The sequence below is a fragment of the Danio rerio genome, chromosome 23 (assembly GCF_049306965.1).
Source record: "Danio rerio strain Tuebingen ecotype United States chromosome 23, GRCz12tu, whole genome shotgun sequence".
Taxonomy (NCBI): domain Eukaryota; kingdom Metazoa; phylum Chordata; class Actinopteri; order Cypriniformes; family Danionidae; genus Danio; species Danio rerio.
The window spans coordinates 19,156,349-19,183,295 of NC_133198.1; the positions used below are offsets into that span (position 1 = coordinate 19,156,349).

At 37.3% G+C, this 26,947-nt stretch overlaps 2 long non-coding RNA genes across 2 annotated transcripts; both read left to right on the plus strand.

The window, feature by feature from the left end:
* Positions 1–6,830: 6,830 nt before the first annotated feature.
* Positions 6,831–10,763, plus strand: LOC137489160 (uncharacterized). The gene is made up of 5 exons (XR_011008523.2): positions 6,831–6,885; positions 8,668–8,773; positions 8,898–8,968; positions 10,171–10,355; positions 10,519–10,763. It is a non-coding gene; the product is annotated as an uncharacterized lncRNA (long non-coding RNA).
* Positions 10,764–18,190: 7,427 nt separating this feature from the next.
* LOC103909671 (uncharacterized) lies at positions 18,191–24,715 on the plus strand. Its single transcript, XR_659695.5, has 2 exons — positions 18,191–21,906; positions 23,612–24,715. It is a non-coding gene; the product is annotated as an uncharacterized lncRNA (long non-coding RNA).
* The last annotated feature ends 2,232 nt before the right edge of the window (positions 24,716–26,947 follow it).

A 26,947-nucleotide genomic window follows, 5' to 3' on the forward strand; every position in this document is an offset into this window, starting at 1 on the left:
GTACCATGACATTCATACCGAGGTATTAATTCTGATACCGTTACATCCCTATTAAAAAGGTTTCTGCTCACCTTTTCAGTTTTAGGCGCCTTTAGTGTTGAATTCAGATATTCCTTCTGTCCAGCAAAATTCCTCCTTTTCCCATCACGTCGGGGTCACCATAATTGTCGGACTTCAAAGGGTCCAGTGCATGTTCAAAAATGGGTTCAAAAATTATAAGTTTTATTTGCTCAAACAGGAAAGAAACCAAAAGAAATACACTGCGCAGGAGAGGTTCAACTCTGAACTCTCTTTCAGAGACACTTCCTTTTTATACCACAGTTGTTTATTATAACTTCCGTGCATCTTCACTTGGTTTAACCTTTTAAGGCAAATGTCTCCTTATAGCACACACACGGCTCATACATCCTGTCCTTTCTCAGAACTCTCTGCCCTTTCTATGCACCCTTGCGACACTTCTCTATTTTGTGCATGCGATTTGCAGCACTTAGCAGTTTGCAACACTTCTGACAGTTTCACAATAATTAACACTTTATAGGTTAATTGTTTAAGCCTTCTTATGCATGGAAAACATGTAAAATTTTTTATTTCAACTGAAAAACACCACACCAACCACCAAGACGTTACAGGTGAGTGCAACCTCTATACTCTCTAGTAACAGTAACGCTCTGATTGTCCCCATCTCTGTGTGTTTTGGGAATACCACAATTCACACTGTCGCTCTGGTTGACTCAGGAGCTGCCAGCAATTTCATAGAAGTGACATTTGCCCATAACAACGCTGTCCCACTAACCTCTTGTGATTCCCCCCTAGCAATCGCGGCAGTAGACGGACACCCCCTAGGGGATGGAAATGTCACTTACCGCACTCTTCAACTCTCTGTTCAAACAGGCTCTCTTCACAAGGAGCGGATGGAGTTTCTGATCACCAAGTCCCCTCAACACACTATTATTCTGGGATGGCCCTGGTTGCAAGCCCATAATCCGCTCATTTCCTGGAAAACGGGTGAGATTTCAAAATGGAGTGAATCGTGTCTCAAGAATTGTCTGTGTTCTGTTGTCCCCGTCCAGCTCAATATTATTGTCGCCAGTGCTGAGACTCCTGAGAAATCCCTGATCCCGATGAGTACAAGGACCTCGCTGAGGCGTTCAGTAAGCAAAAAGCCACTGAGCTTCCCCCTCACCATGAGCATGACTGCGCCATTGAGTTACTACACCCCCTCGGGGGAGAATATTTCCTCTGTCTCAAACAGAAACCGAAAGCATGAACGCTAACATCAAGGAGTAGTTGGACAAAGGATTCATCCGCCTTTCTACATCACCCGCTTCTGCAGGCTTCTTCTTTGTGGAGAAAAAAGATGGAAGTTTACGTCCCTGCATCGACTACAGAGGTCTGAATGAAATCACGGTCAAGTACCGCTATCCCCTGCCTTTGGTGCCAGCTGCCCTGGAATAATTACGCTCAGCCATGTATTTTATTAAACTTGACCTCCGCAGTGCCTACAACCTTATACGCATAAAGCAGGATTGATGAGTGGAAAACCGGCTTTTCTACGGCCACCAGCCACTATGAGTACCAGGTGATGCCCTTCAGCCTGGCAAACACTCCTTCCATCTTCCAAGCGTTTATTAAGGAGGTATTTCGATGTCATCGAATGTTGAACCAGTGGGTCATTGTTTACATTATGGAAATCTGAATAGACATGGATATCGTCAGAGGATGTAAAAATACATATTTAATGCTTTGTTTATCTCCACAAATTAACGTGTATCAAATTATAATAATAATGTAGATTAACTTGCATGCATATCCACATTAATAATCTGTGACAAATTATAATGTAGATTAAAGTGCTCGCACATCTACACCATTATTACTGTAATGAATTAGCTCAAGGTTATTCTTCCCGCGCCTTTTCCGCCGTTATAATGTTGTGAGCTATGATTTAGATTTCAGTGCTCGCGTACCTTCTGGACCATTATATAGCAGACTAGCTTAACGGGAGGAAGATTCATTTAAATGGGGCTTCAAATGAAACGACTCTTTCAATCCAAACAAATTAATCGCTCAGCGATGCTATCAAAATACAAACCCATAAAGTTTGAGCAGGGTAACAAGATCAAAATTTAAGACATTAGATTCGTTAATATACACAGGCACCTTTCTTTATATAAAATTAAACTTTATTGACTAATCTAACAGAAACTAACACCTAACACAAACACACATTCATACAAGCATAGGGAAGAGTAACTAACGTGAGGTAAGATGTTGAGAAGGTGTAATGATGGGAAAACCTCAGAGTTTGTAAGCACAAACCAAGCAAACCAAACATCATCAAATTCAATATAACCCTTCTATTGTCTCTTTAGGGTTAAATTTAGTTCACACCAGTTTAGATGTTGGGAGAAAGGTGATACTTGCGGTCTGTTCGTGATGTCCGAGCTCCCGTTGTTGAGCGCATGGTTCAACTGTTTGATTCCGTGAGTCCGTGTTTGAAGTTGAAGCAGCAAAAAGATTGTGAACTGTGAAATGTCCGAGCGGTGCGGTTAACCCTTTCCGCCTGGGTTTCTGCCTGCTTTCTTGAAGGTTTCTCAGTTTCTCTAGAAGTTGCAGATAGTTTAAAGAAAGTTCAAAACAGAGGCCTTTAGAGCAGCGAGGGGGGTTGCTCAGGAGTTGCGGTTCAAAGGGAGACGGGGAGAGAGAGCTTGAACAGAGAGGGGGCGAAGAGAGAGATGAAAAGAGAGAGCAGTTTAGCTTGGTCCTAAACTTTATAGGGCGGGTTCGGATCCACCCTCCATGGAAAGTTGACCAATTAGAAGCTAACTTCCTGGAATAATAATTTTACTGCTCTTTGTCGAGGCAGAAGAATTTTCATAGGCAAATTTATGCAAATCGGGACAGGAATGTTAAAGTCTTTTAAAACGTTAATATGTTGCACTCATATTAAAATAAAATGTCAACGATCAATTTGTACAGCGAGTGAGCTTTTCGAAAAGTCCAAACTTGAACTGCTTATGAGTTCGTTTGGCTTTGGTGGAGTCAGACATTGTATACAGAGAAATTAAAACCAAAAATATTAATACAGGATAAAGGGAAACTTTGCAAAACACATGATTACACAAAGAGAGTAAAGTTTATATGAAAACATCAGTCTTAGACAAGCAGCTTAAAAAGTCCTAACCCGTTCCTGTGTTCAATGCTGCATGGCACATTCCTTTTGGGTCGTTAATACCTTGGAATCAGGTTTTGAGTCTTCTCTGGACAAAGCTTGGTTGTGGAATAAAAAGCAAAATAATTATGTGTCTGGTCGGCCATATTCATTACAGGTAGCACATCCGCCATGTCAGAGCCATACTATAAGGACTAATGAAGAACCAGTTATATGCCAAACTGTTAAAATGTGATTTTCACCAGACCTGCATTTCCTTCCTGGGATATAAAATCCGTGCGGATGGATTGGCGATGGACGAAGAAAAGGTAAACGCTGTAGTTAACTGGCCAAAGCCGAAGACAGTTAAGGAACTTCAACGCTTTCTGGGGTTCGCTAATTTCTACAGGAGATTTATAAGAAACTTCAGTTCGGTGGCCGCACCGCTCACCTCGATGGTAAAAGGAGGTAATCCCAAGCTGAGTTGGAATCATGACGCTATCCAAGCATTCAACCACCTCAAAGCACGATAGTCCCTTATTTATCAGGGGTCGCCACAGAACGAACTGCCAACTAGTCCAGCATATGTTTTACAGAGCGGATGCCCTTCCAGCCGCAACCCATTTACTCTCATTCACACTCACACACCATGGCCATTTTAGTAAATTAAATTCCCCTATACTGCATGTGTTTGGACTGTGAGGGAAACCGGAGCACCCGGAGGAAACCAACACCAACACACGGAGAACATGCAAACTCCACACAGAAACACTCCTGGCCCAGTCGAGACTCGAACCAGTGACCTTCTTGCTGTGGGGCAACAGTGCTAAGCATTGAGCCATGGTGCCACCTAAGTAAAAAAGTGTAAAATAATAATAATAATAATGAATCAAATATATTTTTCTATTAACAATTAACTGTTAAATTAAAATTTTAAACTTTTGGTACATTTTTACAAAATGCCTTGTATTTTTTGTTAGCTTGCTTCAAATTGAAATGAAAATTGGAGGATATATGTAGAACTTTTATTATTTTACAAGAGTCACGCGTTTGAGATTATTCTCATGCCACTTTTTCACATTTCTTGTTTAAATTACGCTTGCATTACCAAGGCAACAACGCATTTTTTTACATTAATTCCAGAAAACTCTGTTATCAGCCCCAGTGTGGAAAATTAAACCATATTCATGCGGACTGACCCAGATCTGCACAGAACATAAAGGTTCAGCAAAGGGAGACCATTTGGCTTCACCGCTGTCTTAACAGGGAATCAACAGTCAGATGAATTTTGTTCTAAATAAACAAAGAGTAAATAAATAGCAGGGGCGATTAGGTGCAAAATAAAACCAGTGGGAATCAGACTGAAAAAATAGTCCAGTGCAGATTTCTAGGCACATGATCTGGGTCTATCTGTTAATGATAGCCTGAAACAGGGGTTCTCAATGTCTACATTAAAAGTTCCAAATCTGAATTTTTTTATTAAGGTCAAAGGTATAAAACAATTGATATTACATAACTTGTTTTTAATAAACATCCATAAGATGCAGCACCATGACGCAGTGGGTAGCACAATGGCCTCACAGCAAGAAGGTCACTGATTCGACCTGGCTTTGGGCAAAATAAACACATACTTATCTGTTCATTCAACTTTGAACTGTCTATTCTCTTAATCAATTCTTTTCAGTGAGGCCGACATCTTCTTCCACTCAAATGATCGATTTGCTGCAGTGTGTTAAAACAGGCGTGTGCGCGCGATTATCCAGCATGATCATGATTAGGCCTGGCCCTAACCAATTTGGAGCCCTAGGCAAGATTTCAGGTGAATTCCAGTAAATTCCACTGCTAGTGTAGATATACTAATAAGACACTTATTAGCTTTGTCTTGGACATTCTTTCATTTTAATAAAGCAAGTGTACATTACAAATACTTAGAAGTTTTCGCAACTCAGGAACACCTCGAAAAAATACGCAGCGATTATGCATTGTGAAACCTGCGTAAGTTTTGCAAGTGGACAAAACAAAAATTAAAACAATATGATGATGATCTTATTTTAACTAAACATGCTATGAAGCAGAAAAGAAGGATGAAGAGTCAGACAGGTAAGATTAGGCCTAAAACAGTTCACAATTCAGGTCTAAAAAGACAACAGATAATTCTCATTCATTCATTTTCTTTTCGACTTAGTCCCTTTATTAATCAGGGGTCGCCACAGCGGAATGAACCGCCAACAACCATGTTTTACACAGCGGATGCCCTTTCATATGCTATGGCCAATTTAATTCATCAATTCACCTATAGTTTTTAGACTGTGGGGGAAACGGGAGCTCCCGGAGAAAACCCACGCCAACACGGTGAGAACATGCAAACTCAACACAGAAACATTACCTGACCCAGCCGTAGCTCGAACCAGCGACCTTCTTGCTGTAAGGCGACAGTGCTACCCACTGCGCTACCGTGCAGCCCACAGATAATTCTATAAAACACATCTTTTTGTACCTTATGGAATTGTCAAATTAAATTAATATTCTTGCAAAAGACTTCTCAAATGATCTTAATACATCACTCCTGTTGTGTCTTTGTGTTCCAGTTACATTTAGGACAAATTTCTGTTATTTATTTAGAATATTAATTGTATAATAATAATAATAATAATAATAATAATTTTCATATATTTAAAAAAAATATATATATATTTATATATATATATATATATATAAATATATATATATATATATATATATATATATATATATATATATATATATATATATATATATATTTTTTTTTTTTTTATATTTATGTATATATATAAATAAATGGAGGGTGGGGGGCTTTTGAGGATAGGTCATGGTCCTGGTCCTCAGTTCAAAAGACAGTGATGATGACATCAGCATACAACTATGCATAATTCTGAATCATTTTAAAATGAAACATTTGAGATGATTAATTATGCAATACACATATTCTTGCACTCTGTCATTGACTACATATAAATAGAATCAGAAATGTGTCATTATCAGATTGTCTCTTGCATATTCAACATGTAGGGCAGATATATACTGCTACTCACAATCAGTAATGTTTATTCTCACACAGAAGACTCACAATGTGTACGCAGGCACCCCTCCCAGATAGCAGGCAGTAATCGGCATCGGCGAGTGTTATCCGGGCCGAGTGCGGCCCGCAGCTCGCTCGCGCACATGCGGCTGTGATGCGGCTGTAAAGCACTGGCCCGATTCCGGTCAACCATATCCGGCCCGAGTCTGTCTGTAGAGTCCTGGCCGCTTCTGGCAAGGACTCGGCTGATGGCAACCGATTAAGTTCTTATTTTATCTAGTAATCTGTTAGCTCGACGTTTAATGATAATTTGAGAAAATATTCATGGTACGATGGCAAAAAAAAAAAAGAATATTTAGTGTGGATGGTCGCAATGTTTAGACGCAAACAAAACAATATTTTTTATAAATAGATTATACATGTCATCTAGAGAAAAACTATGAAAAATTCGCTTATTTTTGAGATAGCACGCTCCTGTGCTGACTGTTTTTTTTTTTTTTAAAACAGAAGTTGGTTTCATAATAAACAAATGCGTGACTAAACTCATGATCCAAACTCCAATCCAGACGGTGGCGGTAATGCTACAAAAAGCTGGTTGTCAACCACCATGGCACGAAGATCACAAGAAGAAAAAGTTTGGATTTTCAAAGATTTCACGTGGATTCCGGTCAGAAAGGTACGTTTTTTACTGCTTGTGTACTGTATAATTAGCGAATTTATAGCTTAAAACATTTCCACGGTGTTTGGTTGTAACAGCGTTTAGTAATTTAAAACAGATACGAAATGTAACTTGCTTTAAGAAACACGACTGGAGCTAATGTATACTAACGCTAACAGTTACAAACACGTCTGAAAGTTCCTTTTCCTTTTACACAATGTTAGATTGTAACGTGTGTAGTAACTGAAAACTATTTTAATTATTTTAAAGAAACATGAAACGAATTTGTGTGTATCCTAACTTTGCGTTAAAGAAAGTTTCTGTAGACGAATCCATTAACTAACATGGCAAAACGTGTTTTTTTCCTGATTTAACATTATAAAGTACCGTGGATGTTGAAAAAATCATTGTACAGGCGTATACTTATCCAACAGTATTAATTCTGTGATTATGTGTAAATAAAAACTAATCGTTTTGGATTAATAAAATATTATTGTTTATCTTGTTTATGCAGTTAGTCACGAAAAATGATCGAAACTCGACTGTTTACTATTCTCTTTAAATTATCCAAGAGAAATATATTAGTGTGCACTTTAATTCATATGTGTTAGCCTATGTGAATCAATTATATCTTTTGTTCAAGCTGTAATGGTCAGTTAATGTAAAACTGAACGTCTTAAAGCAGATTTTGATGTTTTTTTGTTTTGTTTTTTATGTTATTGACAGTGATAAATTCTGATTTAAATGAATGGGTAACAATATTTGTTGGTTAAGTCTCATTGTTCTTGTTTAACAAAGGTTAGTGAGATCATTTTGCAGTACATCACGACCAAAGAAGTCAATGGCACACTCTTTTGAACGTGAATAGGCATGTTATAGTTGTGTGCTAAAAGTCCATTATAAGCTGTAAACTGCTGATACATTTTCAACATAGATTGAGCTTTTCAGACATTACATTACTAATTGCTTCACAAACAGCTGAAATGGTTTATTGTTATTGGCTATCATCATCAAACATTTTTCACAATGGTAGGTTAATCTTCATGGTAACAGAATAATGCATGTGCTTGGCCATCTTACAAATCTATAGCTGCGTCCCAAATGGCACACTATACACTATGCACTATGTACTTATGCACTTACACACTGAACAGGAAAGTATATGTATGTAGTGTTGTCCCAAATGGCACACTAATGTGTTTTTACTAAGCGGAAATTCAAACCGTTTCCCTGATGACGTTTGACGGTTGCCAAATCATTGAAATAAATGACCAAACTATCAAATAAAACCTGCCGTGAGTATTGCCGCATTCACCATTGGGAGGCGCTATAATCACTCTCGTAGGAGAATTTTGCTTTCACCATCCAAAATAAATAAAGTTATTCAACATGTGCGTCCGATAGCTCCGCCCCTTCCGCTACGTAAGCAAACCTGCGGTCGTTGAGTGCGTGAAGTGTCCATCATTACACACTTCATTTTAGCGGCTGAATGAGTGCATCATCCGGGTAATTGAAGTGCTCTTATTATTTTTAGTGTTTTCAGTGTGAACGCACTACTTACACTATTTATACTACAAAATGGCGTAGAATAGTGCATAAGTATGCGATTTGGGACACAGCTTATGTCTCAGATTCATAAGGCTGTCACTCTGCATGAATCTCCGAATAAATCTTGTGCAACCTTCTGTGTACTGATTATTTACACTATAGGTATTATATGCATTAATTAACTTTGATAGTATTTCAGGATTTGAACTTTTCTTTACGGGAGGTTAACAACAATGTGATGTTTTATTATAGATGCATATGAGGAAGCTCGACTCAAACATCCACACGCAACTGTGATTTCTGACTGGTAGACAGATGAGGACGATGATTGCCTGTCATACATCTAAAGACAGAACAGGTTTGTTTGCAATTATTTTAAACACATACTGTCAACATTATGTCATTGATCTATTACAACCTGTGAGTTTTGCCCTGGCACTATACTAAAGTGATGTTTTGTTTTGTAAATGTATCTGATCAAGGGACAGTATAGACACATCTATACCGTGATGAAGAAAAATTACTTGGAACAAAGAGGCTGGATAAAAGGCAGGTATGAAGATTTCAGAAATCAAGGCAGCACCACAAGTACCATCACCATCAATGACTATGACAGAAATCTTAAGACCACCATGAAGATGCACAGATACTGTACATTCCAGTACACCAGGCGTGTCCAAACTACGGCCCGCGAGGCTTTTTATAAATATCAATAGAATCTGGCCCGCTATGCAAAAATGAATGTAATAAAATAAATAACCACCGGGTGTCGCTATTACATGCATTCAATTAAGCAGCAGTTCTTGTTATGATCTATCTGTCTGTCTGTCTGTCTGTCTGTCTGTCTATCTATCTATCTATCTATCTATCTATCTATCTACACACAGTTGAAGTCTGAATTATTAGCCCCTTATTGATTTATTTCTTCTTTTTTAAATATTTCCCAAATGATGTTGGAGAAAGACTGGAAAAAGCGGTGTGAATTTTTTTATGAACTATTTTAAGGTCAAAATTATTAGCCCCTTAAGTCTTCAGAACAAACCATTGTTATAAAATAACTTGCCTAATTACCTTAACTTGACTAGTTAACTTGATTAACCTAGTTAAGCCTTTAAATGTCACTTTAAGCTGTATAGAAGTGTCTTAAAAATATCTAGTCAAATATTATTTACTGTCATCATGGCAAAGATAAAATAAATCAGTTATTAGAAATGAGTTACTAAAACTAATATGTTTAGAAATTTGTGGAAAAAAATGGTTAACTCTCCGTTAAACAGAAATTGGGGAAAAAATAAACGGTGGCTAATAATTTAGGGGGGCTAACAATTCTGACTTCAACTGTATTTATATATATATATATATATATATATATATATATATATATATATATATATATATATATATATATATATACACACGTGTCTGTGTGATGTATGTAAAATTTGGCCCGTGACAACGTTTGTTTTTTTGCATCTGGCCCTCGGCCCAAAAAGTTTGGACACTCCTGCAGTACACCTATGAACATTTACAGTCTTTGTTCTAGTGCAGTTTGAGATCAAGATAGAACTTATTGCATCTCGTGATGTCTTTGTAAGAATTGAAGACATCACTAAATTTGTTAAGGTTTAATGCAGCTAGAAAGTAAAGATCAACTAGAGAATATCAGCAGTGTCTAACCCACTGTTGTATTTACAGAAGTTGTATGAGAATAAGCTACAGGTTGATTTATACTAATCTGTTATTTTTCTTTTTTAGCACGACTGACTGAAGTTTTAAAATCATGCAACGTCATAAAGCAGCAGCTGGGCCTGATTCTAACAAAACCAAAACAGACGTGATGAAATTCCAGATGTAAACACATTTGACCTTCCTTTGGCCAATTTGATTTGGAAAAGCTTGAAAATCAACTAAAGGAGCAGCCCGAACAAATGAAGAAACTGGTAAGTTCAAGCTCTTGCTAATTTCAAAGTGTTTTAAGTTTATTTGTTTTTTTATTTTTTTTTTTTTTTGCTTCGTAGGTAGCCTACTTTTTTCCTAATTTTTTCTTTTTTTTTACATTAGTACTTGTTCACTACTAATTATCTGTTTATCTTTTTATGACAGATGGAGTGAGGACAAATGTCCATACCACACCACTGATAAAGAAGTGGAAAAATGCATTACAAGGTAGCTACAACTTGCCCCTGACAGGGATGGAAGAAGAAAGAAGAGAAAGCTAATGTGTCAAATGTCTACATCACTATTTTGTTTTATTTTTTAAACAACATTTTAAGTGTATTAGGATGTTCCCTGATACTTGAACAATTTGTTTCTTTCATTTGCATTTATATATATATATATATATATATATATATATATATATATGTATATATATATATATATATATATATATATATATATATATATATATATATATATATGTATATGTATATGTATATATATATATATGTGTGTGTGTATGTGTGTATATATGTATGGTATGTATGTATGTATGTGTGTGCGCCAAATTCTGAAGAAACATCTTGATACATTTTTAATAAACGTAATACAAATAAAATTATAAATATAAAATTGCACAAGACGTGTATATATATGAAATGTATAATCATCTCACTCATGTCTTGCTGTTTGTGCAATTGATTTTGTTCAAGTTTATTTAAAAATAAGTTTGACTTTATACTTCTGCATATATATATATATATATATATATATATATATATATATATATATATATATATATATATATGTGTGTGTGTGTGTGTTTGTTTATTATTATTTTAATGTTTTATTAAAAAATGTTTCAAGATGTTTCTTCAGAATTCTGCAGTACTTTTTACAAGTTTGACTTGGATATTTTACGGATTGTCATTGGTATTTTTAAGATGTTTCTTGCTATATCTTAAATTGGTTTCTATATTTAGGTTTATATAAAATTTAGCTGTTTGTACAAATTTTTAATTCAAGTCTATTTGGAAAACAGGGTTGTTTAAAAAACATCTGTGTTTATGTGTAATTTTTAGATTTTTTGTTTAAATCTTTCTGTGTCTTTATTGTGTTGTTTTATTGTTGTTTTTATATTGATATTCTTGTGCACTACAAAATTATTTATAAAATTTTAGTACTATTTTTTTTTTCTTGCAATCAATAAACGTTTAACATTTATTTATTTTGTCATTTGTCTGATTATTTTCGTTACAGAATATGTATGCAGTTTGCACTTTATTCAAAGGTTAAACAGTGCTTACACTTTGTGTTTACATTATAGCCTGTGTTTGCTGTTGTATAAATTCAAATGGTTGTAATACCATATATCAAGTACCAATGTAATACCAAAAGGTTTTATAAGGTGTATAAATACGGAGTCGCGCCAGCTCCGGGCCGCAGCGCACATTACCCTTGCGCCGCGTCGGCTCGCTTACGGCCGCCGCATCTGGCCCGCTAGATTCGGGCCGGAATCGGGCAGTGAGTCCACAGGCATCCGGCCCGAGTCCGGCAGCCGGAGTTGGGCCGAGGGGTAAGTCTCTGGCATGCGACAATCTAGCCGGAACTGGCTAGTGTATTTTGCTATCTGGGCTAATCTCTCCAATGTCTCTCATCAAAATATTACCTGAATATTATTTTTTACACAAAGTCAAACCTCATTCTATCTTTAAAAAGATTAAATTATTGCTTGAATTTGTGGACTTAGTCCAGTGATTATCCATTCTGAATGTTGTCTGGATTTGAATATAACTCTACATTAAATCCATTTGTGCTTATATTGACTTAATTTAGCTTGGAGTTGCATATTATATTATTACAACATTTTTGCTATTCCATCATTTAATTACTGTAATTTTACACACTCGTTATACTCTCCTACCCTCAAAAGCAGAAGCTGATCTGGGATGAGTTTATTATACGGAACGCGTCCGTCAGTCAGCATGTATAGGCTACACTGATTCAGAAATGTGATGATCGACGCACATCTTTAATGGAAAGAAAGTGAATGCAGACGTTTTTATATTCATTTTAACGTGCTTTCAAGCCAAAATAAAGCGAAAGCACAATTCTCTTGAACAGCTCTTGCAGTTCTATCACATTTTAGATCGGCTGTGTTGATGGTACTTTCACTTTTCATAGAAAGATTAAGCATAAGGTGGAAGAATTGGAAAATTAATCGGGATGATAGCGGGATGTCTTTACAAGAGTTACAGGAAAAATTTGAATATTAAGGAGTGCGGATTTGAGAAGCCCTGGCTTAAATCAAGCGCTGAACGCATAATTCTCTGGCTCAGAGCCAAAGCGCAAAACTTTGAATTTGGCAGTTATTTGCGGATATATTGACACAAATATAAACAACAAAACAATATCGCCAGTATGTTTTAACATCATCCCTACGATATGAATGTACAATTCAAGTAAATAAGCTCTCACCTTTCTTTGTTTTCTTTTAACATGTCGGTAGAAGACAAATTATTGCTGATTTTGAAGACATTATTGTCCTAAACTTAGCCACGCATTGTGTGATATGGCTATTTCTGGTTACACGTTTAAGGTGATGACGTGCTGCTGCTGCCTGCTGGTACGGTGCTGTGGAATAAATAAAACTGGCATGCAGCCAGAGAGATCGCTAATTCTTGTTATAGTTTTATGCTGTTATTTATTAATTTTAAATATCTTATATTTGTTTTGGAAATGATGTGGACTCGACTGGACTCGTGATATTTTCAGAGTCCAAAATGTCCAAGTCCGAGTCAAGTCCGAGTAAAAGTTTACCCAAGTCCGTAACAAGTCCGAGTCCAATCAAAACTGGACTCGAGTCCGGACTCGAGTCCGAGTCCAAGGTCGAGTACCCCAACACTATTGAAGACTCTATCATTTTGGCTCCCATCACTTGGGACATCGACACAGAAATTTCTCAAGTAGCTGACAAACACCATACACTTCCAGCCTGTCCCGCGAACAAGGTCTTCGTTCCCCAGTCACTCAGAGAAAAACTTATTGACGCAATCCACTCCAACCCCAGTTCCGGACACCCAGGCATTGCAGGCACCCTGGATCTAATTCATAATCGGTACTGGTGGCCCACTGTAAGAGAGGATGTCATAAAGTTTGTCAAGAACTGTTCTCCCTGTAACATGCACAAACATTCTTGCCATAGCCCTGCCGGACTCTTGCAACCTCTAGAAATCCCACGTCGTCCCTGGTCCCATGTCGCCATAGATTTCGTCACCAATCTTCCCCTCTCTCAAGGGCACACCACCATCCTGACTGTCATTGACCGTTTCTCAAAAGCATGCAGGCTCATTCCCATTCCTAAACTACCCACCGCCTTGGAAACTGTTGAGCTCCAGTGTAATCACGTGTTCCGCTATTATGGTTTGCCCGAAGACATCGTGTCTGACAGAGGTCCTCAATTTACATCTATAGTATGGTCTGCTCTATCAAAAACCTCAACATCAGCCTCACATCAGGTTATCACCCCCAATCCAACGGGCAAGTCAAAAGACTCAACCTGGAAATAGGGCGTTTTCTCCGCACCTATTGCCACCAAAATCATGATGACAGGAGCCGTTTTCTTATGTGGGCCGTATATGCTCAAACACCCCCCCCCCCCCTGTTCCCATGGTCAGGAGAACCATCTGAATTCCCTGCCCTCAATCATTGGTTCCAGAAATGTGAGGAAACATGGAACGCAGCCCATACCCACTTATCTCATGCAGTCAGAAGGTTTAAAGACCAAGCCGATTGTCACCAACGCCCCAATCCAGCATACTCTCGAGGACAATGGGTATGGCTGTCCACCAGATATCTCCGCCTCAGACTCCTGTGTAAAAAGCTCAGTCCCAGGTACGTGGGCTCTTTCATGATTGACAGTCAGATTTCTCCAGTATCATACAGATTAAAAGATTAGTATCATGCCTAACCATTTCAGCATCTCTCCCACTTTCCATGTGTCACTGCTCAAGCCTGCTGCTGGTTCAGCCGAGGTGGATAGGGAAGTGGCAGTCGGTGATCAGGGTCCCCCGCCAATCATCATCGACGGAGAGGAGGCTTACCAGATCCACGAGATTCTGAAGTCCAGACGCCGGGGGGCACAGCTACAATACCTGATTGACTGGGAGGGGTACGGTCCGTAGGAAAAATCATGGATCAACCGTAAGGACATTCTCGACTCTATTCTGCTAAGTGAGTTTCATCGCCAACACCCGGAAATGCCAGCCCCTCGTCCCCATGGTAGACCTCGGCGTCGTGGTCCCTCTCACTTCAGGAGCCGTTCAGAGGAGGGGGGCTCTGTCACCAACTCGGTCCCAGTCATTCCCCTCGGTGACCAGCAGAGGTCATCATCACCGGACTTCTCACATTACGGGCCCTGTCATACACCCGGCGCAAAGTGGCGCAAGGCGCGGTGCAATAGTCTTTTACTACTTTCAGCTTTGCGCAAGGGTCATTTTTAGGTGTTGCGCCACACTGTTTAAATAGCAAATGCATTTGCACTCAAATGTGCGCCCATCGGCGTTCTGGTCTAAAAAAGCAGGCGTGTTTTGGCGCGTTGCTATTTTGAGAAACTGTAAATAGTCTGTTCATTAGACCAGAACAAAGTCGGTCTATTGTCTGGCGCAAAGTGCGCCTGGCTTACACACTACACACAAGATGTAGAGCAATACGCAAATATCTTTACATATGAAAAAGATATAATATTTTAAAAAATATATATATAATCAGGATATATATAGGATATAATTATAAGTCATTAAAATATTACAAAACATTAATTTCTAGCCTACATGAATTTAAAAACCACTGCCTTCATACTTTCTTCATCTCGGGAGGCTTTTTCAGTTCATTCAATTTGCTTTTGTATAATGTTATTATTATTAGTTTAGGAGAATTATAGAGGAACTTTTATTATGTAATCACTATATAATCACTGTATAATCCGCCACTATTAAAATACACTGTTAAAACATATAGAAATACATTCAAGGGATGCAGAGCAAAACACACAGAAGTAAACAGCGGTGAAGTAAGACCATTCAGACAGCATATGCAACATGTATTGATGTATTGACCATGACAAAAACAAATTAAAAACAACTTTGCTCAACCTGCACGGCAATAGCATGCATAGGGAGAATCATTTAAAAAGTGTTGAAATATGACCTTTAAGATGTGCAAAAACAGAAAAACATACAGCCATCAATATAAAGGCTAGAATCCTTTTGGAGCCTGGAAATAACGTGATGCTCATGCTACACCACTGTTTCATGATGACTATAGGAAAAGCCTGTATATAAACTGTGGGTTTTGGAACATTTGTAGGAGAGAGATCGATCGACCAACTCTGCTGTAACAATAAACTGCTTCAACTTGACAACTTCGAAGACCTCAGCCTCTTTTTTGAAACTTAGAAGATGTTTGTCGAGATCCAGCGCAACTTTCCACAACATAATTTGGCGCCCAACGTGGGGCTGGATTGAGGGTGGTCGAAAGAAGGTGTCAATAGGGCCGATCCTTGGCAGACACTCACGCAGAGACCAAAAAGCACGCAGATTAAAAAAGGTGAGCAAATTTTTGCTTTATTTTGGTTCTCTGATGAGTGTACTGTGGGGTGGACCAGACGCCTGAACTTGACTTTAAAAAATACCTCACCATTAAAAAGAACCTTTGAATTGACTACATTTATTAAAAAGAATGATAAAGTAATAAAAGTATAGTGAAGTGAACTATTTATAAGAAAAAGAGGTCTTCCAGGTTGTCAAGGTATGTGATTGGACTAACAAATGGCTGTAAATTATGCACTAACTAATAGCTTTGTATTATATACTAACAAAGGGCTGTAAATTATATGCGTATGAAAGAGAGGTACATGCATGAATTGCTACGCGAGAGGCGTGAGCAGAACGCGCGGAGGCAGCACTAGGGGTCGCTTTTTATTGGTGTTATTAGAGCAAAGGAGCGCTCCGCGTCTCTGTACTCGCCTGTGGATTGAGTAAGACTCTCCCGATAGAGGCAGGGAAATTGGGAGGAGGCCTTTAATCTGATTCCAAAAGCGCCCATAAGGAGGGCTGGATCTCAGTGAACTGACCTGTGTAAGTCTTGTTAGTCTATATGTTGTGTTTTATGTGGTGGTCTGGACCAAAGTGAATGGGGAAATTTTTTCTTACAATTCCTAGAAAAGAGGATTGAATAAGAACGCATATAATGTGAAATTTGTGAATGAGGATGGATGTGATGAGAGAATTGAATTTAAAGCATGAGTAGGGTGTGTGCTTAAGGATGTTGAGTGTTAGCAAGAAATTTCTAAAGGTGTAGTGTGAGAGAAAGTTAGTATTATAATTAAGAGAAAAAAATATAGATAAAAATATGAATTGATTAGAGAATGAATAAAAATTGCACATGCTGTGTTGGAGGGACAAAGCAAACAACGTGGCCACAACAATTAAGAAAAGCAGTTTTGCATGTAAAAAAGTTTGGTTTGTCTCCCAGGACCTGCTTGTGATGGTAAAGACACTTCAACTGTTCCCCCAAATTAAAATAAATAAAAGTAATATGAAGGGAGATTCAGATTCTAGATAGTTTGCATGCAAATGATCTGTGTCTGTTTGTTAAGAGGCCTTGATAGCGACAGACGTTAACTAGTAACTGTTACTCAGATTTGGGAAGTTATTTAATGATGATATACATAGAACAGATATAGGTTTCAAGAGTGAGTTCTGAATGTGTGGTGACAGTTAAGAGATTAAAAGCATATTGGATTATAGAGATGTGCACAAGGAAATTCCTGTAGTTATCGCTTTAGTGTTGTGTGTGTCTGTGTTTTTGTGAATGGTTGTGTAAAATTCCATATTAGTGGACAAGCAGAGCCGCCCTCCTGCACCATCCCTTAAATAGAGCATGGCAGAGTTGGACGCTCTCTGTGTTACACTGAGAGAAATGAATGACTGAATGAGCCCTGTAGATATAAAGGGACAAATGTTGAGTGAATGAGTCCTCTAAATGTGAAGGACTAGAATGTGAGAGTGTGTTTAAGTGTTTGTGTTTAGTAGTGTGTTTGTGATAAATAGTGAAATAAAATAATCATTATTGTAGATTATAATATTATAATATTATATATATAATATAATATTGGACTGCAGATATTGTGTGATATAGAAGAGGTATATGATATATATTGGAAAATATAGAAGAGATTGATACAGTTTAAGGAAGAGATTATAATATTTAGGAAATAAATAAATTTTGTTCAAATAGAAAGATATAAAGAAATATATTAAATTAAAGAGAAGTATATAACATAAGTTGACATGTGCATACAAAGAGAGCATAATTTAAGTTTTTAGAATATAATTAAATTTAGGGAATAATAGCATCTGATTTAATATTAGTGAGGTGTAAAAGTGTATATTACAAAATAGTATAAGATAAATAGGATAAAGTAAATACAATTTGGAAGAAAAATATGTGTTATATAAAAGAATAAAGTCATAAGTAAACATTTAGGAACAGAGGGAAATAACACATGATAGGAAATATTAGAATTAAAATAAAAAGAATATATATATATATATATATATATATATATATATATATATATATATATATATATATATATATATATATATAAATATATATAAGATACTTATCAAAGAGAGAACAGAACAGAAAATAATGGCAAAAGGAAGGAACATTTGATGTAAGCTGTGTGTGTGTGTGTGTGTGTGTGTGTGAGAGAGAGAGAGAGAGAGAGAGAGAGAGAGAGAGAGAGACAGAGACAGAGACAGAGAGACAGGACAATGGGTCAATGACCAATACAGAGGGAAATTATGGAAGTAGCAAAAGAACTTAAAATGGATGAAAAGCAAGTAGGAAAAGGTTAAAACTAAAGAGATGAGTGTGTAAAAAAGAGTGAGAAAATGTACTATAGAATTGAAACACATATAGAAAATGTTAGAGAAATGTTAGACAAGCTGAAGCTAAAGAAAGCAATTAGAAGAAAATTAAAGAAACAGAAAATTAAAAAAGATACAGTAGACTTAGTAATAAATATTAAGAAGAATTAACTATTGGACAGCAAATACAAGAACATAGATGAGAGGAGTCTTTTATTTGATGAAGGAAAAATGGGAAAGTGGAAAAATGCTTAGATTATTAACTAAGCAAATTGTTATATTAAATTAAGGGGCACGGAGATGGACTTTGAAGGGTCCTAGCCTTTTCGCCTGCCTGACATCCCTGAAGGCATTGGGAAATAGATTAAGGTGTTTTGAGAAACACAAGGAGCAACTTGTTGACTGTGGACTCTTATCACATGAACTAAAGCAGTGAGCCAGGCACTGCATGCAGAGAGCTACTGAGACTTTGACCCATCGACATATGTTCAAAAGACACTTAAAGAAGGAGAAACAAAAGACTGATGAACCGATCAAAAAGCTAAACATTCCAGCAACATCAGCTGGGTGAAAGAGAAGCCAGCACCAAGAGGGAGGAGAAATGCTCAACACTTTAACTCCTTAAATAAGCAGGAAATGTGGGGATTCCTGAATACAACAATGCAAAGATGCCTTGGGGTTTGAGGGAGAGAGATTGGCTATGGCCTAGCAAACTCAATCTCAAAAGCCCAGTAGACATATGATCCAAATCAAGCATATTGCAAATTAAAACAAAAGTGTAGCCTTTCTTGTTTCAAATCAGACTCCTGCCAATTGATTAGTTAGAAAGTTATTGTGGAGAGGTAAGCATGATCGAATACCCAATAAAGGGGGAGAGCATGCTCAGAGCCCGGCGGCTAATCAGCAGGCCAATCCGAAATAATAAGCAACACCTGTTTATTCTAGTGATTGGACCGGAGAGACACCCGTCTTAAGGAGAACGGGAGGAACAGTCGGGAGAGAGAGAGCTGAATGACGGCCACATAGTGGGAGCTGTGCAGTACAGTTGTGACTTAAGCAAAATAAAATCTGTTACTTACCTCAACGCCGACCCTTTCTTCTTCTTCCCACACAAAGAACATTTGTTACAGTTATTTTATAAAATAGGACTTTACATTTAGTAAAAGAAATTTGAATTAAATAAGGATTATGAAATAAAAATATAATATCTATTAATTAAAACAGATAGAAGATGTAATTAAGACAATTGATAATGGGAAAATAGATTGAGTTAAAAAATTTCTGAAGCAGGGCTAGTAAAAAGAAGAATTTGTCTATGCAAATTTATAATTTTAAAAGAGATTTAGACTTAGAAAATTATTATCAGGAAGAAATTGAAGGAAAAAAGAACAGCACAAGAAAATAGGTCAACAGTGAAAAGCTCTAAGTGTAGTAAGAGATGATTTGGGGAAAAAAAGGGGTTTAATGTAATAGATTTTGTTTCATATATCCATACAAGTAAAAAAAAAGGAAACTAAATTTGAGGACTAAAGAGTAAAGCAAAACAGAACAAAAAGATTAAATGATTTTTTAGTTAACTAAAATTACATGAAAGATGTGTATACAATCAAGTAGATGGGTTGCCTTAGAAAGTAAATATTAATAGAGAGAAGTTTAGAGAAAAAAATAAATAAATGCAACATTCAAATGAACAAATAGTTCAAAATAATTTAAAGAAGTACAGTTAATACTTAAAGAATTATTATCATTGCAGGACTTGGATTTAGAATTAGAAAATTAACCAGTACAGTGAGGGTTAAAATTAAACTAGATGCACATCTGCAGAGAAAAGAAGAAAAAAAGCTGAAATAGGTATAAAAAACAATATTGAAGTTTTATTAAGAGTGGGAGTATTAACACCTAGTGATTAAAATATGCAATACATAGGTCGTTGGATAGTTCTATTTAGATTATATTTCAATTTAGGTATGACAGTGTATGTAATTATTAAGATTTGAATTTAAATTGAATAAATACTTTAATTATGTTGCATCAAAGCAGGTAAAAAGCTGAAGATATAAGAAAAATAAATGAGAGAAAATTTGTCAACTGAAGTTCCTACATTTTATGAACAAATGTTCCTCCTGATGTCAAATATTGTTGATAATTATTTTCTTTTCAGCCAAGTTTAGGTAATTAGCAAAAGAGGATAGGTACCTATTAGTATTTTCATTTGCTGCTGAAAATTATACATACACAAAGTCTGAAGATCTTATGATGAACAGTAGTGTGTTACACTATATTTACACTATTACACTATAGTTACACTATATAGTTGATTTAAATATCAGCAGCTTCTCATAGCTCTAGCTCAATTAAAAGACAGAAAACCCATGATGACTTTTAGGGATGACTGAAATTTAGCATTGATGGAACAGAGAATTTTACAACAAACTGCACTAAAGAAAATTTATGAAACAGGAAAGATTGCAAAAATAAGGCCCTAAATTAACAGGAAACACCGATTCAATAAAAGCATTTGAGATGATGAAAGAAAAATTAGTTTATCATTAAAGGAAACAATACAGATTTGAAAGTTAAACAAGTGACAGAATATGAGGTAGCAAGTCATCTATAGTGCTTATAGAGCTACAGTCTCAATTGAAGAACATTGTAAAAATTAAACAACAAAAACGTCTCTGTGAACAATCTAGCATGAAAGGGGGGAAATAGCCTATATATATATAAAAGACTAATTGTTGCGCCAACAGCATCTCCAAGTATACTTATTGCCGATGCACATGAATTTGATCAAGGGTGAAGTATTAGGAAACTTAAACAGCAAGGAGATTGGTATCCTTATTCAAATGCAGTGCTTAGTGAGTTTTGTCCATGTGACATCTATGCTAAATATAATGTGAGGGAATGAACAGCGAGCAGTACCTGAAGTGACTTTTAAGCATTTAGTAATGAGGGTTTGAGGTTATATTAAAACGAGTACAAGGCAAGAAATACATGTTTGTACTACTTAACAGGTTGGGATTAAAAGCTGGTTGTGATGATTAACTATATTTCTCATGAATAAAACATCCATTCTTAGATTTGGACTATCATCAGAAATAATTTCAAATAATGATTGTGCATTAATAAATTTAGAGTAAATTAAGTAAATTAAAAATAGCTAAATAAGTAAATAAGTGATTAAATAAATAATCAAATAAATAAATAAAACAGTTAAAGAAGTACTGTTAATTAAGAATGAATCAAAGGCTAGAGTGAAGTTTATCAAGAACAATCACAACAACTGGTCAAAGGCACCAAGAAGATTTATTAAGGCCATAACTTTTTTGAAAAACGTAAAAAATGGTAAACCTGATTGAGTTTGGATTGGTAAACTGGACTGATGTGTAAACTGATGCTTTAATGAGTTTTTATGTAAACTAACAGAAACAGGAACACTGCATGGAACACTAATTGCACATAAGAATTTCTGTCGTATAAGAAAAACTAACTGCCATGTATGAAGTTATTTATTTACAGGAACAGAACAGGGAACGACAGAAGGAAACTGTTTTGGAAGATGTTCCTGCTGTTGCTGCTGCTGATGATGCAAATAAAGATGAGTGAAAGCCTAGAGGTAATTTCTCCAAAGGTAAAGGAATATTCCAATCTGACAGAGTTGGACAAGAGTATCAAACAATTGTCTTCTTAATTTTTTGGAAAGAGGCAAATATCCCACAACAAAATGAATGTAAAAGAACAATCATCTAAAGAAAAATGCCGACCCAGAGGATATGCATTAATCAAACTGATACATATGAGATTTATGAAGAAACTGACTGACCAGATCTCAGATTATCAACTCTTAGAAGAAACTAATAACAGTGATTGGTATCGCTGGGAAAAATTGCAAATTGCACAGTTGGAAAATTGCAAATATCCAATTGCCCAATAATTTTATAATAGCCTCTATAAAGCTTATAGTGGTTGTAAATCTTTATGATTATAGACATTGTGCAAAATTCAGGAAAATAACTGCAATATACCAAACAGTGACTTACTGTTTTGCCAGGCTTGATGTCTTGATATTATAGGAAACTTCAAATTTACATTAGAAAACAATGATAGGTTGAAAAAAGACTGTAAAGAAATGAACATCAGAGTTCAACCAGCAGTAAGAGAGATCCCCACAAAATAAGTGATAAATAAGAAATTAGAATATGAATGTTATAATCAAACGAGAGGATCAGAAAATTTAGGAAAATTTAAAGGAAATTGTGCAATAATTTGGCATTTGAATAAGGAAATGTAGGAAAAAAGGAAATGCTTATATGCAAACCTTCCAAATGGCTACAGCTACAATAAAGAGTATAATGTTGCCAGTTTCTGAAGTTGCAATTATGAAAGAAAAAAAAAAGTTGATAAGGCAGTTAACCGCACACTTGGTATTTGTACTGGACAATGTACAATTCGCAAGATAATTTCCCCTAATACAAGAATATATACAAATAGTACACTATTACTGGATCTGTGGATCAGGAGTATTATGCCCCAATATTCCATTGAATGGAAAGGGATTTGTACTAGAGTTAAACTAATACAGAAAGTGATAAAATGATTGGGTTAAAGAGTAAAATGACGTAGAAAGACCAAAGCATTGAAAGCAGCAGAATTATAAGCATCAAAGTTAGGAGACAATATACACCTGACTCAGAAGTTCACATAGATATAATTGGCCAACCTAGTGGAATACCAGATACGTTTAAAGTTAGAGATATAGTAAAAGCAGGACTCGAGGTTATGGTAGTGTGTATAATTGCAATGGGAAAATTTTAAGAATGGGCTAACTACGTTTATTACAACCAACAAAGATTTATAAATTACACGAATGATGCCCTTACAGCATTAGGAGAACAATTGGCTCTAACAAGTAAAATTGCTTGTCAAAACAGTGCACCATTTTTGTCATTTTTGTCCTTCTCTTTTGTTGTGTTGTGCCTTTTCTCAGATCGATGCTGGTTAAAGCTGCTGCCAAGCAGATGGCCAATGTGCAAGTGAATAGAATTGTGCATGACTGCAGAGACCATGTCTATGAAGTTTTTGGGCCAGATTTGGAACAGTTGGATGAGATTTAAAAACAATTTCTACTTTAAATTTCTTTTTTGTCTTTTAATTTTTTTTTTTGGACTTCTAACATTTTACTAATTTTTTAATGGATGAGAGTTTTAAGCAAGGCACCATCCATAATACAAGAAAAAAAAACTAACAGAGTGGACTAAAAACTAAAAATTGTGTGATTATTTAAGCCCTATTTACTAGTATACATTTCTGGATGTATTTAGGAGTTCATCGAAGCTGCCGGAGCTCATATCAGATGCACACGGGGAAAGAGGGAAGATGATTACGGTCAAGGAACACCTTGGTATCCAATGGCAGGAGATGCAGAAGAGCAGACTCTACTGGCGGTTTAAAAACCCACTGTCTGCTCCAACACCAGACAGTACTCAGAAGTACCTCTGGCGACGTGGGATAAAACATCAGATATAGCTCTTTTACAGGCGCCGAGAATATTCTACAACTATATGATTTCTATTAAATGATGATTAATCAAGTATATATGCTGTATACCCACAACTGAGAGTAAGGCTGACAAGCAAATGTTTTAACCTGACTAATGATTATTGTGTGTTGAACTCCCCAAAAAAAGTATTCAGTTAGGGAGAGCGGGATCTTTTACTCCTTCTAAAGTCAAAAGTAGAGGGAGATGTTTGGTTCTGTTTCTCCTCTGAAGTGCGGCGGAAGGATGCTGACAATTGATAAGGATGTAGATGGGCAACTTTTTGGTTGCACAAGTATGTTAAGACTTTGCAAGTTTTGGATTCTTGAGTTGCACTTCAGTGAGGGATTTAGGAAAGGGACTTTTTTGATTAAGTCCCTAAGGGGGGATTTATTTAGGAGAATTATAGAGGAACTTTTATTATGTAATCACTATATAATCACTGTATAATCTGCCACTATTAAAATACACTGTTAAAACATATAGAAATACATTCAAGGGATGCAGAGCAAAACACACAGAAGTAAACAGCGGTGAAGTAAGACCATTCAGACAGCATATGCAACATGTATTGATGTATTGACCATGACAAAAACAACTTAAAAACAACTTTGCTCAACCTGCACGGCAATAGCATGCATAGGGAGAATCATTTAAAAAGTGTTGAAATATGACCTTTAAGATGTGCAAAAACAGAAAAACATACAGCCATCAATATAAAGGCTAGAATCCTATTGGAGCCTGGAAATAACGTGATGCTCATGCTACACCACTGTTTCATGATGACTATAGGAAAAGCCTGTATATAAACTGTGGGTTTTGGAACATTTGTAGGAGAGAGATCGATCGACCAACTCTGCTGTAACAATAAACTGCTTCAACTTGACAACTTCGAAGACCTCAGCCTCTTTTTTGAAACTTAGAAGATGTTTGTCGAGATCCAGCACAACTTTCCACAACATTAGCAGTATTATTTATTATATCCATATTTATATTTGTTTTATTAAAAACAACCTTAGATTTGTCCACCTGTCTGGTTTTAGACCATATGGGGCATAGCAGGTGTGTTTAGAAATAACTCAGGTTTTTGAACACACTTTATTATTATTAATCATTTATTCGTCTGCTGGAAATTAGAACTGAATTTAGAAATAGTTTTGAAACAAATCTTTGTGCTTAACAAACAAAATAAATTTTTTATATGCTAATTGATGTCTGTGCGGTAAGGTTTCCCTATCCAAGAGAGCAAAAGCGAAAGTGAACCTATTTTACGTCATGTTTATAACAATGCGCTTATGGTAATGGGAGATGAGACTCTAATTGGTTTAGAGTCAACTCAACCCTTTTAGACCATGTGCCTTGGCGAAAAGCGAATTTTCCCATCCTTAAGTTAGCAAAAATGCGTTCTGACATGCCCTGAAAGCGTTTGCGCCCTGCCTCTGTGCATGTTTGCGCCCTTGCTCTGTGCATGGGCCGTCAAAATAGAGCCCTACGTCATTCCCACTGACTGACTGCCTCACACACCTGCAGCACATCTCCTCATCACCATGCTCACACATAAAAGCAGCACACACACTCACCTCAGTGCGAAGTCTTGTTCTGCCCCAGCAAACACTACTGAGCGTTCCATATCCGCGCCTGCTTTCCCGTTGCTTACCTGGGCTGTATACTGACGTTGTCTTGCATGCCACCTGCCCTGAACCCCAGCCTGAATACCGACTTTGATCCTCGCCGCCTGCCTCTGACCCATGCCTGCTTACTCACCCTGTGACTCAGCCACAGTCATCTCAGGGAAGCCCAGAGGACCCTCACCAGCCGATGCAGTTATCCTAGCGGCCAAAGGCACGAGCCTAGTACAAGGAAAGAACACAACCCAGCTATACCAGCTTCCTGAGGGCAGAGGAACTACCAAGTCTCTCAAGGGCGCGGGCATGACCCAGCCATCTAATTTCTTTTCTTCCTTCCAGCTGATTTGCACTCAGCCTTCTCTCCCTTTTCACTCACCCAACTACAGTAAGAGTTCTTTCCCTGCCCAGGCCCCCCCGTCACCCCCGCCCCCCCTGGCCGCTGCCACAGAAGTTTTCACTGCCCACCAACTTTTCTAACTTCTGTAGGACCCCGCCCCCCCCATGGCTCTGGCCCCCGCAGGGGCGTTACCCCGAGCTTCGATTCCCGCAGGAATCATCTCACGGCCCGGCCTTAGCTTTTTATATATGTCATTTCAATGACATATAGTATAGCACTATTTATTTTCTCTTTGTTTCATTTTATTTGTATAAATTCACATCTATATGCACCCACGCATATAAATATGAATTTATATATAGTGCTGTCACCCTCACGCTCTGTTCCCGCAGGAACACCCCCAGAGCACCTATACCGCCCGTCACCCTCCAGTAAGAGTCTTCACCTCCCCCTCATCTTTCCAGACTCCTACCGGAGCCAGCCAAATAGCTCACCCAGCCCCGAGCTGTGACACTAGCCATGTCACCGACCCTCCCCGGCCCTAGCTTTTATTCGTTTATTTCTGTTTATTTCTCACATTTATCTTTTATTTTTTAAATTTATTTATATATATGTATATATATATGCACCCACGCATATAAATATATATTTATATATAGTGCTGTCACCCTCACGCTCTAACTCCCGCGGAGTTAATCCCGAGCACCGGACCCCCGCAGGGGTCATCGCCCAACTGCCATTTCACCCTCCAGCTGGGGCTTCACTGACCATTCCTTTTCCCGACTCCAGCTGGAGATGGCACATACAGCTCTCTCTCCTGCAGGAGAGTCAAGGGCTTCGACTCTCTCAAGAGTCAGTAAAAAACGCCCCCCCCCAAGGCCCTAGATTACCCCATTATATATTTATATATCTATATGTTTCATATAAATATATAATTATATATAGTGCTGCCACCTCCCAGCTCTATCTCCGCAAGGAGTGTTCCTCGAGCAAATTACTCCTTCGGAGTCCCCGCCCCTCCCCTGCCCCTCTTCACCCCCCTCTCCAGCCGGAGTCCTTCACTCCCCTTCCCTTGTAATGACTCAAGCAGGATTCCCGCCCACCCCATGGCTCTGACCCCCGCAGGGGTCTCCCCGAGTCTTTACTCCAGCAGGAG